The sequence below is a fragment of the Varroa jacobsoni genome, unplaced genomic scaffold (assembly GCF_002532875.2).
Source record: "Varroa jacobsoni isolate VJ856 unplaced genomic scaffold, vjacob_1.0 scaffold_1323, whole genome shotgun sequence".
NCBI lineage: Eukaryota > Metazoa > Arthropoda > Arachnida > Mesostigmata > Varroidae > Varroa > Varroa jacobsoni.
Window position 1 is genome coordinate 31,468 of NW_019214225.1, and position 12,503 is coordinate 43,970.

At 38.6% G+C, this 12,503-nt stretch overlaps 1 protein-coding gene across 2 annotated transcripts in view; it reads left to right on the forward strand.

The window, feature by feature from the left end:
* Nucleotides 1-12,503, forward strand: part of TkR99D (Tachykinin-like receptor at 99D) — a 62,958-nt gene that overhangs the window by 6,086 nt on the left and 44,369 nt on the right. The gene's annotated exons all lie outside the window — the stretch shown is intronic.

A 12,503-nucleotide genomic window follows, 5' to 3' on the forward strand; every position in this document is an offset into this window, starting at 1 on the left:
TCAGTACCTTAACTTTTTCCAGGTTCAGGTTAATAGCGTGGTGGCTCAATTTTTTTAGTTATCGAATTATCCTTCAGGGTGCTGCACGCGTCTGGCGACGGGGAAAGCCATTAGAACCGGCGTCTTTCGTAAGTTGTTTGACGTTAATTATGGTCGTATAGATCTTTCAACAATTTTACTGTTTTAATCATGCACCATTTCATAGAAGGTATCAGTCGTCTACGCTGTTGCAAAATAGCTCTACACTAGGAATAATTTTTATTAAAATAGGCCTTGCGGACACCATTTGAAAATTGCTTCCCCACGTTCCCGTATCGTTTTTCGGTGATATTCTGCAGGTACCTTCGATATCAGAGGGAGCCAATGCTGAGAAACAGAAAATAAGCAGTATAACATGTTTCTGGTGAAGTTTTGTCATTTCGGCCTACATTATATATAAGTATTAGAAACAGAGACAAAGACGACGCTTATAAGGGCAGTCGCTTCAGAAACCGGCAACAAACACCTTTACCTTTCGCCGTTTATTTTCTGTCGCTCGTCTAAGTATGTGATCCGAAATTAGTATTCTCTTGCTTGGCAACTTGATAAACCTGTGAAGAGGTTTACCTTAGAAAAATGTACCGCGAAAAGGCTTTTCAGTTCATTTTGATGAGAAGCGACTGCCAGTGTAACGTGCATATTGTCAGTCTGGCTTACATATAGAAAAAGGAAAATGGTTTGAACAAGCTGAACGTAATCAACATTCACTTAAAGTTATGTTTATTGCGCGCAACTCTGCAAAAACCAGTTTGTGACTAACAACTGGGCTAGCGTAACCCTAACTAAATATGTACGACGAGGTTATAATTTTAGTGATGTAGAAGCCAGTATAGCCTTTGAGCTTTCACTACATATGCCAGCATTGAAGCTTTATAAGATGGTATTACCTTTATATCGTACAAAACGCAAACGACACGACAACAAGATACGTCCGTCGTCTGAGAAATATTGTCGACAGAGAACTTATAGATTGAAACAATTAAAGAAAACATAACTCCAATTAGCCTACTAAATCCGCGGTATTTATTGCTAAAGACAGCAACCATCAACAGGATATGAGATTCTCGGCAAGTTAGCTGGACGCTAGATTTTACATATATTAAAAAGGATGAATTTTATAAACTGATTTAACTACCGGATCGAAATTTAGACCTACTGAGTTGTTACGCTGATTATTTGGATCGCTTTTTACATAAAACATAAGGGCAAAATCAAATAGCTTCTATATGATAAACACCAGCCACGAAGCTTCGAAAGACGATCTATGAGCGATTACTCGATGGTAAGCTCCGGCTTCGTTTCAAATATACGACGCCGTGGCAGGTTCTTTGAGGTGGTAAACACTGCGCAAGACGTAATATCGGTATCCCTACTGCAGGTGGTCTATGTTCGCAATCTAGTACCATCATTGTAACACAAAGCAAACAGCATAGAGGATACAAGCGAATCAATCTATTCAAGCGCATATCGAAATTAATCGATTCGTTTCTACATAGCTTGTAGCAATTCGAGCTTTTTTTCATCGCACAAATTAGGCTGGGCTTGTACATATTTTCCAGGGTACGCGTAAGCCGTTTTGCATTGATGTATATCAGTTATTTTCTTCCTATCGCAGCCCTCGGTGTATTCAAGGCTATGACAGAAACGAGTAACCCATTTAGAAGTTATCTAGGATAGCAACGGATTCTGCACTGCGCCTCCTGGTGTAATTCGTACGGTTCTTGGCGATCCAGCTTGTTCCTATCAGCGCAACATAAACATCGCTCATCTCGACGAGCCAAGGCTCATTAGATGCCTCTCAAAAAATTTCCTTCATTGATAATTATAAGCACAGATATCGCTCAATGGGGGAAAAAAACACAATATATTGTCAGCCTTTAACATAGGCTCAACTGGTGCGTGTCGATGTTTTGGATGAGTAAAAAAATTAGCACATTGATAGGATAATTTTACTTTTTATGTTTGAGAAAGCTGAGAGAAGTCAAGAGGTGAAGAGGCGTCGTCACATAACTGCGACAGGAGCCCGGGCCAAGCATATCGTGAACACTGTCCAAGATCCACAAGGGTAGCGTAGGTAGAGACGAGGAAATGGCCGAGGTCAGTCTTACAGATCAAAAGATTCACACGACAAGGTCCACTCGAGCGTCTGCAGCGAAAGCTGCTAGCACGACGCCAACCTCTAAATATTAATCCTTCTACTTGCGACATACAATCGCGACGCAATTCAACGGTCGGCTTTGGAACACATTGACCTGCCCCTGTGAATAACGCGAAGCAGCGCGACGGTTCTGTCTCCCTGCTTTTCCCTGTATAAGATCGATGGCACAGTACCTCGTTCATAGATGAATGAGTGATACATAAAGAACCCAGAGTAAGTGCTTTTTTATCCCAATTTCTTCGCTGTAAATAGATGGCCCGGTAAAGAGGAACTCGGTGCGTAAAAACAAGCTCATATACGAGAAACTTAAGGAAGAACTGTCGAGTACAGTAATATCTAGGTTTCGAGTTTTACGTCCGGCATCGCCGTTAGGAATTCCGTCATACGGTTAGCTCCCAGCATGAAGCGAGCTCTGCCTATGCCCGGGTTCGAATCCACAGCGCGCCCCTAAATAAAGCGCACAGACAAGTTCGTTACCCACTACTAAGCTGTCGTAGAGGCACAGTCTGCGGGACGGCAGCCGACTTTGCTTAACCAGTCGTATGCACTTCGTTCTATCTCATCCACATACGCAGTGAGGTTGATTTTTCGGGATACACGTATCCCGCCCTTCGTGTATCTCTCTGACATTAAACCTCGCATTTTTCTCTCGCTATGTACATAGCGAAAATATCTAGAAAAGTATTATAGTTTCATCACATACGAACTAAGGAACGTGCTGCGTTCGCATGTGTTAGCCTGTACGCGTGATTAAGGAACACAAATTACATTATTGATTTGCCTTTACGATTTGGAGTTGGATAACCAGCAAGGTCACAAAAAAGGCTTGCAAATGAGGTATTTTTTTTTGAATATATACACTTTTCGAGTACATATGTTTCGTCACCAGGGTTCCCTCTGAGGATTCCCTGCTGCTCAATATAGAGCTTAGAAGTAAAGAAGGGCTCTGTTGTTATTCAAAAGGTAGATAATCCCATCCTGCGAAAGCCAAGTCATTGAAACGATGTCACTAAGTTAACGCCTCACGCGCGCTTTGTCTATTTGTTTAAGTGCGTAAAGTTACCGTTGTGCATATAGATTACCTATTAAAATATATCGTACAGATCACATTAGCAGCTTTCACGATCTGAACTTTATGGGACGGAAAATTTAAGTTTCTCCTAGTGCAAATCGGCAGATTTTTACTATAGTCGTTCTAACGAAAATAGGGTGCACTAAGCTTTTTCAACAATTATCGATTTGCGATTCATTAATTACTCGCTGGTACAGCATCGGAAATGTAGAAAGGGTCTACAGTTGTGCTCTGAGCTCTGCGGCTCGACCCATCTCTGTATAATCAAAAGATCGTTTCGTCGGATGTTCTTGCGTTGATGGGCTAATTCTAGTTCCACTGAGGCTAAGTAAATCCGATAGAAAAGTTCCATGTTTTTGTGAACCTTTCAATTTATTGTAGTTATACGGACACAAAATCTTAGTGTTGTTACGTAACTGTTTGTATTAATTTACAGGGGTAATATCAGTTGCCTCAGATCACTCTTTTCAAGTATCTGTCATACAATAAAACAATGATCCTTAATCGTATTTTACTCTATTGACATGTGTACAATTAAGGCCGATGCTGTAGGATATGAAGCATGATATTAGCTCTAATGATGATTTCGGAGTTCGTCTACGATCCTCATAAGCTTATTCACCAGAACCTAAACACAGACAAAATACAGAGCGCTTCTAACTTTAGATACAAATACATACCAAAATTTTATCTATTGTATTTGTTAATTTTTTTTCACTTGTACACGGAATATAATGGGACCGGATCCTTGAATCCGTTTATGTCAACAATTCGACTAGAGTCTTTCTTAAATGTTTCCCATCATCAAAACTACAAATAACCCCTTATATAAAATATATTCCCCAATGAATTTGTGACAATGTTTGATCATGTTACGGATGTATGATATTAGTTTATAGATTAGCTACAATGAATCGATGCCTTTATGTTACTCTCATTTATTATAGATAACTGTTTCTGATGATATACGATGGGTTTGTTGTTTATAAAAGTTTGGCTATGTCTGACCATGCGGTATGGTTAAGGGTCGACTGTATGTATGAATGAACCTGTCTCCTACGCTCTGAATGAATATTTTCGCAGAAAAGATGCTATTTGTAGGAGTAATACTATAGTCTGATATCCTTGACACAGGGCTTGCCATACTATGCGCTAAGAGGTGATAGGTAAATTTACGAAAGAAAAACATCTAGTTTGTTACACTGAGTAAAGCATACTTCCAGTCCAAAAGGGCTATCAATAAGCTGAAAGCTGCAAGATTTATTTAGATGATCCAACATGGCGTATTTTTCGAACATTCTGTTAAAATATAATGGATAATTAAACACATTAGTACTTGAACATTGAAAGGGAACGAAGACATTAGATGTAGAAGGTTGCATTTGAAAAATCATTCTCCTATGCAGCCTTCATGAGACCTTGTCATTAGAAATGGTACGAAGTAATTCCTTTTTTATGGTACACACAGCCGCTGCCCACAAGCCATTAGATATCGCTAAATGTAGTTAATACGAGGTTGTAGAATAGAAAAAAATCATATGAAATAACGATTGGTAGAATAGTTTATTTTACGGCGTAAGATATTTATTGCTAAGGCTTTGTCAGAGTTCTGTATGCAAATGCCAGATTAGCTGATGCGCAGGGTTCGTACAGGAAAACAATTTACCAACCCGTCATGGTCTTGTCAATGTCGAAATATGTGGACAACATAAAACAATTTTATCGTATATATGACATAAAAAAAAACATCGAATTCTCCGGAATTAAGACCTAAGATTAGGAAATTGCTCCAACTATCGTATTTCCTTACCGTATTTTTCATCTGAGCTGGAGTTTTTTTTAATTATATTAGTTTTTTTAGTGATTGATACTAATTCGTCATTGGGATCATTGTGAAATAGAAACTTGGGAACTTGACATGCGTACCCTAATGGTGCCTATCGAATGTATGGTATTAGATTCATGATAGCGATTGAACTTTATATCGCTCTTATGTTTTGCTTGAAATAGTTTTCCATAATGCCACGGTTATTGCTTCGAAGAATATTCCTTGGTAAAGTATATCATGCCAAAACGGTTGTCTCTGGCCTAAATCTCCATTAGGATTTCAAGCCGCCGATTATGATCGAGCGTTTGGTGAGTTGAAGTACGAGTGAACAGCATCTAAGTTAACAAGTGCTAGGTTGGAATCACCTCGAAGTACCAATAACTTGTTGAAGGCCAATTATTTGACCAGCGGCAAAAATAAATCAGTTTGGATAGGTGACAGATGCCGAGTGTAATGGTAGTTTCAATGCTCAAGATGTACCTGATTGGTAAGGCTTAGCTTTGTAGTCAACTTAAAGGTTGAGCCATAGTTGAAGCTTGAACTATTGTCACCATGGTTTATAGATCCGCTACACGAAAGATACATCTTTTAGTCACTAGCTAGAGAGCCGAAACACGTAAAATTAATGATAGCCCTACATTCGAATCACTGACCTCAAAATGATTACGTTACAATTACATTCTGTATCAAACTCGTCAGCGATAATAGTTTTCCTAACATGGATCCTCAGGAGTCCACTGGCTTGTTTCCTGCAAGCCTCTCTTTCGTTTAATAACGTATCCCTAGCTGAAACAGACGGAAGCCTCATTATTTCGAAAAGCTGCCTCATGTCCAAAAACACATGACTCTTCTCCGAATACTCTATTATGAAGCAGTAAAAGTTGCTCGAAGACAATAGAATATAAGGCATCCTCGACTCGCCAGCTAGCAATACATGCAGTTTCTATTTTTATACGGGAGGTTTCATTTCCGGCACTAGCAGTTTAACATCATAATAAGTGCCGCACGCTGGACAACAAAACAAGGGCCGATTCAATAAAAAAAGAAAAAAAAAAAGCTTGCATTATTATTCTCATAATCCCTTTATTTCGAGCTCTGGAAAACCACAAATATACAATCAAGGGGCCAGCATGATCCGTTTCCTTCGTGGGACAATCCACAGTCACAGTTTTGCAAATATCCAAGATTCAAGTGTGAGAAAACAAGATAAGTTTCCGCGTACTCGAAACGTCAATTGAATAATGATGTACATATTTACGGTGATCTACATGCAATGTATATGTCATGCCTAAAGTAGGTCAACTCCCGGCTGCGAAAAATTTCCTACTAAAAAATCTATTATTTATTATCTTGACTAAATTATTTATGTACCTAGTGTGTGGTACATATTCTACAGCACGGTGTATTCGTCGACGTATATTGATTGATCGATAAGTAAATTCTATTTACAGCAACCAAATACTATATCTGTGATCTAGGCTGTAACTCGACATTTTCTTATTGATGAAAATGAGAATTTTCGGCCAAACAGGCCAAGCATATAGACGGAGAAAGAACAACTGGTCCTTTCGATAGGCAAAAATAGAAAAGTGGCTTCAGTCGTTTGCCGGACTAGACGGGCTTAGCTGCAGGAAGTGCGGCATTAATACATAGCTGTATTTGTGAAGTCGGTAGGCGTACTAAAGCCGAACTCTAGCACGGCTCTAACCTTGCTGTTTTCGTTTATTCAGTGAAGTAGCTAAATACGGTCTGGTATTAAACGGATGGATACATCACTACAACATAATTATATCCGAATATCTCTCGCAGGCTTCAGTTGTAAAGGGGTCGTACAATTTACTAGCTGAAATACCATCAATCGCTAGTGTTTTTCCAATGTAAATGGCTGAATACGTGATGTTAATAAGGTATTGTTTATCAGTGTACTGCTTTTGTATATCGATTAGTGGCGATTAAGGAAAACCGCATGAACACCAAATAATTACTCTATTTAAACCTTTTTCGCGTGCCTAATTAAGCTCGAACCGTTAAAATTGTTCGACTATAACGCCCCTCGAAAGATCTCTGCTCGGCTCCATATTTCAATCTAATTTGCGGGAAACGTAAAAGAATGTAAGCTTTAAAAAGGAGCATCATTCTAAGTTTGAACGACGACTTTGTCTTTTTTTTTTTTTTTCCCCCATTGATAATATCACGGTATGCCATAGAAAAATTAGTGTTTTCACAGTTATGTTGCATATTCAACACACTGATTTATCCTAAGCGGCAAGAATCCGTCTGACACTTTTGAGTAAATGCTTCTACTTCAACTTTATAAATAATACCACTATCTACCTTTATATTATCAGACACACGAAGTTAGTTCGTGCCTCATATCTGCTGACTCGATATATCAGACACGAACTAGCGGTCGGTATTGTCTAAATAAACATCTAGCTTTACTGGCATTTATAGCGTATGTTGTCGTATCCTTAATTTAACATGTTGCATTGGTAGGACAACTATTTTTGTAGGTTTTCGAGAACTCCCTACCTATCAACGTCGTGCATCCATCCACTTTCGTGAACCTTATTACAGTAGCCATACATTCGAAAATTTAATGAGACATTACGATAGCTAGTGTTGATAAAATCGAGATCATCACACTTTTGACATGTTGAAACGATCGAAAGCGATGCGTCCTACCTCGCATAACTTTCGAACCGGCGCTTGCACTGAATGTTTGTAAACTACCAGCTCGACATGGAAAAATGCTTCGTCACTTTTACGCGCGGATAAGATAGAAGACTTTGAAAGGGGTCACGCTTACGAGCTGCCGGTACTATCGTATGGTACTAAAGCTGATTTTATTCAGGTATTTTTTGTGGCAGTTTTACTGTTAAAATCACATATTGCATTGGCATGAAGCGTTCCGGATCAGAAAGGTTAAGAACTGTTATATGAGTATGACGCATCCGCTAAGAGAGTGCTTCAACTAGTCGTCGTATACTAGTAAATCCTTTTTTTTTTTCGATAAATAACGTCTCAGCTAAAAACCACTTTCCCGGCTCACATTTGAAACGCCCACATAACCGAAAGATAAACGATTTCCTCACGCAAATCACGCGATTTGAGCATAGATCCATCATTCGTCAAAAGCCGTGAGGCACGAGGCTTACGGAACAAATCCGTTGACCAGTAATTTTTGCGCGTACAAGGCCTTCCAGTAGAAACGCTGTTGAGTTATTTTCCAAACGTACCAAGGAAGTACGAAAATTACTCGAACTTGTTTCAACTTCTGATCATAAATTAATATATAGTGTAATGTGTTGTATCCCCAATTAGTAAAACGCAGTCTAACTGAAAGGTACAGGTTCATCTTGATCGCATGAGGTAAAGTGATACGAGCATAATGCAATCATTTCTACTAGAGAGAGTCTGTTAACTTAGAGTTTTCGAACAGTTAGAGTATGGTTAGGGTGCTCTCCACTCACAGTAGACGGAAATATGTGCTCACTTGTCCAAGGCACTTGTTTATTTAGTTTGTTTTTTTTTTTTTTTTTTACTTATATAACTTTATTAGCCAATGGTGTAAGTTAAGTGCCTGGAGTCAAATCGATTCTTTAATAAAGTCATATATACACATATTATAGTCAGGCGTCTTATTTAGACCACGCGCACGGATCAGCTTACCGTATAGTCGAAAGGCTCTGCGCGCAAGAACGCCTTGGTCCATTTGTGTATCAAGAAAGTACTATTCAGCTTCGTTTCCTTTATCTGATATAATTATAGTTTTCTGGGAACAAAAAAAAAACAGTCAGTTGGGCGCCTACTCGAATTTCGCAAAGCACGCTTAGACTGGTAGGTTTGTATTGATTTAAGTAACTGGTGGCTCGGAAAAGCCAACTCTGGCGAACAGACCCGCTTGAAAACCACGTTACGCATAGATCTGGAAATGTTACGCATGTCTATCAAGCAAACCGTACCTTAAAAGAACGCTGAACATGCCCATGTATTTATTAATCAGACTAATTAATGAACAAATGTAATGCAAATATACAAACAATAATTTAGAGATAAATTCAATCTTAGAAAATTTAGAGATAAATCTCATTTACCCGGTTTTAGCTTGATGGCAAACGATGACCAAAGAAAGTTTATCGTATTTCCGAAGCGTGTATGTGATATGAAATTGAAACTATTGTCACTAAGATTATGATCGGATGCTCCGATCATAATCTTTCAACTCTGAAGGTTTTCAGCGAATTTTAACAGCCATGACGCTCTAATCTGAAATCGTGAGTTTCGCGGGCGCTAGGGTCGATTTTCGGTTACCTCCTATGAGGTGTGGAAGCATACAGAGAATCGGTAAACTTGTTTCACTACTCAAAATGATAACGCTGCTTCAACTACTTCAAACATTATATATGTAACTAATGAATAAATCTAGAAGGTTAATGTTTTTAGGCACATTTAAAGTGTGTTCTTTCTACATTCTATGTAATAGCTTTTTCCATGTTGTGGCTAATATTTACCATATATTCGCTAACTACGTTTCACAAACACAGGACCTATTCAAGTTAATTAAATACTTTTCGTAGAAATTTAGCAGTTATGTCCGCTGGAGAACAAGACGTCGGACCCGTCACAGTTCTACGAAGGATGATGCTTGGTGCAGATGCCCTATGTGGCTGTTTTATACAGATGAATTTTGATGCGCGTAAAAATAACGATTCGTGTACGCCAACGAAAAAGAAAATTATTAAAAATTACAGTGCACTTATGCAAATGTCTGAACCATTGTTCTATTCGATACGTACTCAAAATTTGAAGTACTTCTAAAAACATATTCTAATGTCGCTGTTTGGGACCATACTTTTAAATAACTTGCCGCATGGACGCCACTGACGTATCGTTAGAAAGTTGAATTCAGTTTGGTCCAACGGTTATGTACATTCGTTGAAATCTTCAAGGCCGATGTAATCAGGCAGGTCTGATCCTTTATCCATTCATTCACTGAAAATGGATAATTGAATGTTTCGTTCGTCCATGGTCGCCCCTGAACGCTCTATACGTATTAATCTTCAGCGACACCAGTTAAAGTCGAAAACTTCTTTTTGCATAGAGTCATATCTCAGCCGAACTGCCGCTCACAGCTTTTATCTGATTGTTGCTTACGAAAATCCTACTAGGGACATAAGAGACTGGACGACGGTTTTTGAAAGATAGCGAAATGAAGAATATAGGCTACAACTCTACCTAAATTGAGTCGTAAAAATAATACGTCTTTTTATTCTCACAGGTTGTCTCGTTGGCGAAACTTCAAGCAGCAACTCCTTGTTGCCTTCAACCAGAGGCTTGGCCGTCCAGTCATAAAGTTGACGGTATTAAAGCCCTTGGAGAAGCACAGGACCGCACAGAGGGGTCCTGGCTATAGCAACATTTAACTCGATGTCGCTTTAGCAAAACGGAAAACTCTGACAGACTTCAAACGCAGCTTCTTAAACGCTTGAAAAATCAATTTTATGAATGGATCGCTTCTAAGAATACTCTTTTTCATTTACCGAGAAACCTGTATGCTATCTGAAAGGCAGTAGAAAACTATGGAAGTCCAAAGAAATAATTTTAGCAGAGGAGGCCGGTTTGTTTTGTCCGAGAGGTAGCAGCTAAAAAGTGAGCTGAATAAAGAGATTTATTTTCTGACCGGCTTCAACAATATAGACTTATCTGCTGTTACACCTGATAGCCGCCTTCCATCGAACTAATCTGCTGGCATTCATTTGCTACTACGTTTAAAGACGCTCAACTATCGTTTCGGTACTCAGATCATATGAGGTTAAGAAGATTTGTATCTCTCTCTCTCTCTCTCTCTCGTTTACAATGCGTCTAGAATGATGTGTCGGTACCACCTCTTTAGGTTCTAAAAACAAAAACACAAAGCCTCTTCCCGTAGGCCGTATTGGGAAGTTTGCTTCCGGCAATGTACTGTGTGATGAACTTACGGTAAATGAGTTTCGATCATTTACAAATGTGACGTCTTGTGCTTGACAAACGAGTATACGAAGATCTAAGCAATGGAAAGCCATTTTTTTTTTACAAACAACAATCGAGTGTTACTACTTGTGTAATCATGTTCATGATCTGCCTTTGCTTGTCGCTAACATTAAGCCAACAATATTTATAGGCATGACACTTGCAAATCTATCAAGATTACGAACACGATTTTCAAAAGTTTGGCCTATCAGGCACGTGCCTCGACATTCTGTAAAGCACAAACAGAGTGCAGAAAAAGAATGTTCCCCAAAAAAACAAACAGGCGATGATATATTGGAAGTTTTCAGAATAGTTCGAACATACGCTAGTCCGTGTGCTACAACTAAATTGGGTGGACAGGTCATTAGGATCTCGTATGACGTAGCGTAATCCGTTTTCGTTTAAAATATATGGTATTAACATGTGCAAGTCTTAATCAAAATTAATTATCGCAGCAAAATGAATATTTATCTAGGTTTGGCCATTTTTCGGCCACGGCACTTTTTAGCCACGGCCAAGAATTCCAATTTCGAGGATCGTCCAATAGCCAGGTAACAACCGGCTCCAGTATGAAGCTTAAGCAGTTTGCAAGTCAGCTGGTATACCTCAACTCTGCTATTATAACTTTTAAGTTTATGCTCATAAAGTTTTTAATACCACAGCGATGTTAGTACATATCCTAAATTTATTGAAAAAGCCAAAAAGAGAACCTTCTTTAGAAAACAAATTGTAACATTTGTATAAAAAATCTGGAAATAGTTTTTTTTAATCAATTTTTCGTCTCTTCTACTATTGCCCTTTTATATTGACCTTTACCGATTATTCAGGACATATACAATCACCAGGAGTCGCACAGGCCGAATCTACAATAATCTTGGTATCGGTTCGTTTCGTGCGACGTTGTTGAACGATAGCTGATCTTTGTTCATGTTGCGAGAACGTATTTCCTGTTTCCTCTATGATGAAGTCGTGGTTTTCTTCCAGAATGCTTTCCTCCAATACCGCAAACGGGAGCAGGTTATGTCAAAAGAGAAAAATCTCGCTTATTTACGGTAGCCTATAAAATGTCATTGCTTTTATATTACCACAACACTAACTGGTATATATTTGAGATGGTTGAAAAAGCATTGGACTTTTTGTATTTTATAACAATATTGGTAAATTGAATGTATACCGTTTTTTTTTTTGATAACATCATAATTTTATCACTATACAACTTCTGCGGTCGAATCGGTCTTTGCATCCTTCTATTTAAACTAAATTGACTCTTATGGAGACCGAAACAGATGATCAATAGTCAGATAGTGCAAGATGCAGGCAATATGATGGATCCATGAAAAATGGCATTCGAAGTTCTTTCTGTAGAGTCTTTGTTGACAAGTTAACAATGTGTG